A 7174-nucleotide genomic window follows, 5' to 3' on the forward strand; every position below is an offset into this window, starting at 1 on the left:
ATCAAAACTGCTGCAGAGGCTGGACGTAATCTTTGTTCATTAATATACCGACATGGTTGCCCAAAAAGAATACTTTCTGACCAGGGCCGCGAATTCGTAAATCAAGTATGTTTACTTTCCATTTACCATACATGTACAACTGATGTAATGACCTTATTTTTAATTTATATGCGAATGTTATATATCTGTATTATTTTATTTTATTTTATTTTTTTAAAGCTGAATGACAAAATGTGCAGTATTCTAGGCATAGAACGAAGTGTGACAGCAGCCTATCATCCGCAGGTCTGGATGAGAAAACTAATCACAATATTAAGAGGTAATTTTAATTCTTTTTAGTTTTCAGTCTCGGTTTTATTTGAACTTTGCTTCACAGGTTTGACTTGAACAAATTTTTTCTTACATTCCACTTTTTTCTATTAGTGGTTAGAGTTGTAAATTTAACATTACGTTGTACATTACTGAAAAGGTGTTTGTTTCTTTATTTATTCTAGAGCCCTATCTAAATTAGTTAACGATAAACAGAATAACTGGGACATATACTTGGAAACCACATTATTTTTGCTCTGTTCAAAGGTCCACACAACAACAAAATATTCTCCATTTGTTCTAATGTATGGGAGGGAGGCAGTTTTTCCTGTAGAAGTCCCTGTGGATCTGCCAGTGAGTATCTGTTTTTTACTTATTTCTGTCTGTCTGTCACGGCCACACAGAAATATTTGCCTGTGTTACATGGCCTAATTGTTTTGTATATACGGATTTCACCTGATAAAGACTACTTGATTTATTCCACTTAGGTTGCAAATTAAATTTGAATATTATTTGTTGTTGCTTAGAGCATATGCAAATAAACATGTACTTTTTGTTTCTGTAAGTATTTTCATCTTCATAACCCTCCGTTCCATTTTTCACCTAAAACTTTACTAAGAATGCTTTTTTTATTATTTATTTTTTCAATCTTTATACTGTACTGTCTAGCCATTTATTTTTAAAAAAAAATAATTCCCAGCTGTCAAATATCATTCTCCCAGAGGAGAATAATTACCCACGTTACATGGAGGAGAGGAAATCATCCAGGGATTCATTAAAAAAAAAAACACTGGAGAACATATCCAAGTGTCAGGAAAGGCAGAAGATTGCATATGGCAAGAGAATACTCCGGAAATTCAGGGATTTGAAGTATACTGTGGGCGATGAGGTTCTCCTGTATAACATGAGGAAGCGTGGGAGAAAAGGAGGACAGATTGAGGCGGACTTCCTAGGCCCTTACACAATCAAGGACCTGTGTGGCAGTGCGGTTAAATTAGCTAATTCTGACGGAGTTACCCTTAAGCAGAAAATACATATTAATCACATTAAGCCATATAGAAGGAGAAAAGAAGTCAAATCCCCCAAGCAGCAAAGTTGTGGAAAATCACTGAACTTGCTGCATGAATTCCACACTGCCATATGCAATGTTCAAGAAAGGACCTCTGACACTCAATTTGCCTTGAAGAAAAAGGAGAGCAATATGGAGGTACAACTGAACTCCCTAGTTGAATAGCTTGCATACACATACAGTACAGACCAAAAGTTTGGACACACCTTCTCATTCAAAGAGTTTTCTTTATTTTCATGACTATGAAAATTGTAGATTCACACTGAAGGCATCAAAACTATGAATTAACACATGTGGAATTATATACATAACAAACAAGTGTGAAACAACTAAAAATATGTCATATTCTAGGTTCTTCAAAGTAGCCACCTTTTGCTTTGATTACTGCTTTGCACACTCTTGGCATTCTCTTGATGAGCTTCAAGAGGTAGTCCCCTGAAATGGTTTTCACTTCACAGGTGTGCCCTGTCAGGTTTAATAAGTGGGATTTCTTCCCTTATAAATGGAGTTGGGACCATCAGTTGCGTTGAGGAGAAGTCAGGTGGATACACAGCTTATAGTCCTACTGAATCGACTGTTAGAATTTGTATTATGGCAAGAAAAAAGCAGCTAAGTAAAGAAAAACGAGTGGCCATCATTACTTTAAGAAATGAAGGTCAGTCAGTCAGCCGAAAAATTGGGAAAACTTTGAAAGTAAGGGCTATTTGACCATGAAGGAGAGTGATGGGGTGCTGCGCCAGATGACCTGGCCTCAACAGTCACCGGACCTGAACCCAATCGAGATGGTTTGGGGTGAGCTGGACCGCAGAGTGAAGGCAAAAGGGCCAACAAGTGCTAAGCATCTCTGGGAACTCCTTCAAGACTGTTGGAAGACCATTTCAGGGGACTACCTCTTGAAGCTCATCAAGAGAATGCCAAGAGTGTGCAAAGCAGTAATTAAAGCAAAAGGTGGCTACTTTAAAGAACCTAGAATATGACATATTTTCAGTTGTTTCACACTTGTTTGTTATGTATATAATTCCACATGTGTTAATTCATAGTTTTGATGCCTTCATAGTCATGAAAATAAAGAAAACTCTTTGAATAAGAAGGTGTGTCCAAACCTTTGGTCTGTACTGTATATCGCATCTAATGTGCTTCTTCTGTATCCTCTGCATATTCTTTCTTTTTGTAGTATATTACAAAATGTAGTTTTTTAACATTAATACAGTTTTTTTCTAAGCCTTCTGCATCTTTGAATTTGCAGCAGAGCATAGAAGACAGAGGTAGCATTTGCAACGATCTACATTTCCTAGTTTGACCCTGTTGGTCATCTAATTTGCTGTGCCCTGTTGGTCTAGCCCTTTCATTCTGTTGGCCATTGTGGCCGTTGTTCTAAGTTGCCAATGTTTGGCATTATGTTCTGATTTTATTAGCCTTACAAGTTAATTTTATACCAAAGAACCTATACAGGTTGAGTTACCACCTTATCACAAATTCCTTTCAACATAGGTGATTTTTATTTCGGAATATTTACATTTATAAGGAGAGCTCATGCCAATTGGATGCTGTATTTTGAACCAATTCATTTGATTAATTTGGAATTAGAATATAAGGCATACTCGACCTGTATTAGCTTTGGTTCCCAATAGGACAATAACTTAACTGAAGTTTGATTTTCTTTCATTTTTTATTTTTTTTGTCCAGTTAAAAGGCTGTGGAGTGATGCAGATAATAGCTCGCTGCAAGCCGTTATCGGACCCTACCGACTGTATATGTCGTCCTTTAAAACACTGCATGGGACAGAGTGGCTGGTTGATGAGGTAAGAGTCTGCACTTTAGAAAATGTTTAAAAAGCCAAAATAAATAAATAATTTATTTCTTTGTTCTATATAATGCAGGTGATTGATGCATACTTGTGTCACTTGATTAAAAAGCATCAGGCAAGTGTGAATTGGTGTATGTTTGTGTTGTATTTTTGTGTTGTTGTTCTACATAATAACTGTAAATCTTTTTTAACAGGAACTGATTCACCAGTTGGATGCAGTGATTTCATTGGCATTATTTTCGGGGACATTAGATAGACTTGGAAAGGTTAGTTCTTTGTCACAATAACAGCTATTCATACACACATTAACAAAAAGTAAATTGATTTTCTTACCTCTCCTGGGAAGTATCTTTATTCCTCATTCTCAGGTCCTCTACCAGAGGCCTGAGACAATGAGGGTTTTGCACAGTATATTAGCTGTTCCTAGAGGAAGACTCTTATGAGCAGCAATCTCAGATGTCCCACCACCTGGAATCTGTTGAAGCCACTCTTCCAACTTATGAGTCACAGCCTTGAGTGCTCTTATCACAACTGGGACTACTACTGCCTTCTACTACTACTGTTGGTGTGTATAAGGGCGGTTTCAAACGAACGTGTGTCGCCCTTTTGCCGTGGGCCACTAATTGCGGTCCACAAGGCACGGGCACATACCGTTTGGAAGCCGCAAGGGGATTGCGGCCCCATTCACTTTAATCGGTCCTCGATCTGTCCGTTCCGCAAAAAGATAGAGCATGCTCTATCTTTTTGTGGTGCGGAAGGACAGAACCGAACACCGGAAAGCACTAAGTAGTGATTCCATAGTGTTTCCTTCTGTCCTTACGTTCCGCATCTCCGGATTTGCGTACCCATTGAAATGAATGGTTCCGCATCCGTGATGCGGAATGGTTACGGACCCGTGCCCATATATATCGGTTCCGCAAATGCAGTCCGCAATACGGGCACGGGCGTCACATGTTCGTGTGAAACCGCCCTAACACACATATATTACACATACATACATACATACATGCTTGACAAAGGTCTAATTCTGTGGACCGAAACGTTGCCTGGGGAATAAAGAGGGTCACCTATATTGTCACTAAACCGGGAGTGCTGTCTCGTCTTTGGATAATACATACCTGGAATAACTGCCTAAATTCCCAAGAGGATTTTGCACCTTGTTCACATTCATCACCGGTGCTGCTGCTTTTTTCTGGTTAATAATATATATATATTTTTTTTAATGTAATATAATATGTCAATGCATAGTATATTATAAAATTAGGTATTTATATAATATACAAACAATATGTATTTTTGTGATTTCTCTGTATTCTTCAGATGAGGATTTCCCCAGAAAATCTCTGGCTATGCCCTCTGAACTTCAGCGCTCACTGGATTTTAGTGGTATTTATTATAGGACTACGTTAATTTACTTTTCTTTACTTGTGTTGTCATGTGCTATTGGAAGCGCTTCAAAGTGAGATTTTTTTTTTTATTTTTTTTTCAGCAACAGCAAAAACATATGTGTGGAAAGCTGAACTTGATGGACGCAAGTCTCTTTTCAACTATGTAAAATATTTATTTTCTTTTTAGATTGTCATCAGGTCGAAAAAGGTGCTTGTGCTAATTGACCCACTGGGAAATTAATCCATCTATGTTTGGAGAGTACAACAAAACTGGAGGTGAGTAGTGTGCCTTGGAAACATGTGTTGTCACTTTAACTTATGATCATAAATTTCAATTAAAACTTGTGTTTCTTTTTTATTAGTTTGTTTTTGAAGAAGTTTATACCCGAGGAAGAAGGAGCACAATGGAACACCTGGGTGATGCATCACAGCAACCAGCAGGACTCCAGCAGCTGTAGTGTCTTGATCTTGATGGTAAACATCCTTGCACCATTGTAAAAAGCTATTTCTCATAAATGTGAATTGCTCTTAAAAATAATGCTTTTTAATTACAGTTTGCAAAGGAGTTTCTAAATACCCGAACCATTGATGCTGTGAAGACCTCTGCAGAAGATGTCGCGAATGCAAGACTGGAACTAGCTTCTGCCCTGCTGCAGTATCAAGGTCAGTTTTACCACTAACTGCATCAACGCATTATGAAGCAAATAAGTTTTTATACTGAAAATCATCATAGATCCAATCAAGGTAGAATTGTGTTCATTTTTAACTCCTTAAGAACAGGGCTCATTTTCACCTTAAGGACCAGGACCTTTTATAATTAAAAAAAAAAAAAATCCGAACTTGAAACTTAATTGTTTGGAGTAAAAAGTTTATTATTTAATACATTTTTCACCTTTATTTTTTGTCCCACTTTGGGACTTCAACTTTTGGGGGTGTGATCCCCTTTACAATGCATTCCAATACTTCTGTATTGAAATGCCTTGGCTGTATGAGTAATAAATACTGTGTGTAATACTCATACAGCTTCCTGCCTGTGAGATCCACGGCTGGATCTCACAGGCAGTTCCCCGGAAAGCAGCCCGATGCTTAAGGAAAGCATTGTGCTGCCTTCCCTGCTATTGGGTCCCCAAACCAGAGGTCTGAATTGACCTGTGGTTTGCGGCGATCACAAATATGGGGGGGTCACAGTCCCCCCACCCCCGTATTGTCCCAGGGTGCCTGATGATTGATTTCAGCAGGCTCCCAGTTCCAATCACCGCCAGCCGTGCGGCGGTGATCAGAACTACACATGACGTACCGGTATGTCATCTGTCCCCAAGAAGTTAAGTCTGAAAATGTGAAAAGTGAAAATACGCATTCCATGGCATTTTAAAATTATATACCATTATGTAAATCTAAATGTGGTGTTTTTAGGTGCAATGTAAGATACCCTGAGGTGAACAGGGGTGTACCAGACAGCCACGACAGGAGCTTCAGGAGCTTCGGAGTTCAACTACATGAAATGAGACTTGACAACTTCAAACTTTGCATGAGGACAACCTGCATCTTTAAAAACCCTATAGAAAAGCATTGAGTTACTGATTTCCGTTGGGAAGCCAAAATGTGTGCGCAGGACGGACCTGATGTTGACAGGGCCTGTCATAGCAAATAAATTTACGTTATTTCTTCTAAGTTAATATGCAGTTTAGACTTCATTTGTATAGTGAAACATTAGGAAACTGGCCGAGAAAAGCCAGAGTGTGGTATCCAGCATGGAGAAAGTTCACCTGTGAGGAAAGGCTGTATGTGGTGTCCCCCAATATCCTGCACTCAGCCCTGCTATGTGGTGTCCCCCAATATCCTGCACTCAGCTCTGATATGTGGTGTCCCCCAATATCCCGCACTCAGCTCTGCTATGTGGTGTCCCCGAAATATCCTGCACTGAGGTCTGCTATGTGGTGTCCCCCAATATCCCGCACTCAGCTCTGCTATATGGTGTCCCCGAAACATCCCGCACTCAGCTCTGCTATGTGGTGTTCCCGAAACATCCCGCACTCAGCTCTGCTATGTGGTGTCCCGCAATATCCTGCACTGAGGTCTGCTATGTCGTGTGCCCCGAAACATCCCGCACTGAGGTCTGCTATGTGGTGTCCCCCAATATCCCGCTCTCAGCTCTGCTATGTGGTGTCCCCGAAATATCCTGCACTGAGGTCTTCTATGTGGTGTCCCCCAATATCCCGCACTCAGCTCTGCTATGTGGTGTCCCCCAATATCCCGCACTCAGCTCTGCTATGTGGTTTCCCCCAATATCCCACACTCAGCTCTGCTATGTGGTGTTCCAGAAACATCCTGCACTCAGCTCTGCTATGTGGTGTCCCCGAAACATCCCGCACTGAGGCCTGCTATGTGGTGTCCCCCAATATCCCACTCTCAGCTCTGCTATGTGGTGTCCCCGAAATATCCTGCACTGAGGTCTGCTATGTGGTGTCCCCGAAACATCCCGCACTGAGGTCTGCTATGTGGTGTCCCCCAATATCCCGCACTCAGCTCTACTATGTGGTGTCCCCCAATATCCCGCACTCAGCTCTGCTATGTGGTGTCACCGAAACATCCCGCACTCAG

The 7174-nt window shown here is 40.4% G+C and overlaps 1 long non-coding RNA gene across 1 annotated transcript; it reads left to right on the forward strand.

The window, feature by feature from the left end:
• The first annotated feature begins 286 nt into the window (after positions 1 to 286).
• Positions 287 to 6274, forward strand: LOC120987021. The gene is made up of 3 exons (XR_005775882.1): positions 287 to 319; positions 495 to 663; positions 5987 to 6274. It is a non-coding gene; the product is annotated as an uncharacterized LOC120987021 (long non-coding RNA).
• The last annotated feature ends 900 nt before the right edge of the window (positions 6275 to 7174 follow it).

Source organism: Bufo bufo, chromosome 1 (assembly GCF_905171765.1).
Source record: "Bufo bufo chromosome 1, aBufBuf1.1, whole genome shotgun sequence".
NCBI lineage: Eukaryota > Metazoa > Chordata > Amphibia > Anura > Bufonidae > Bufo > Bufo bufo.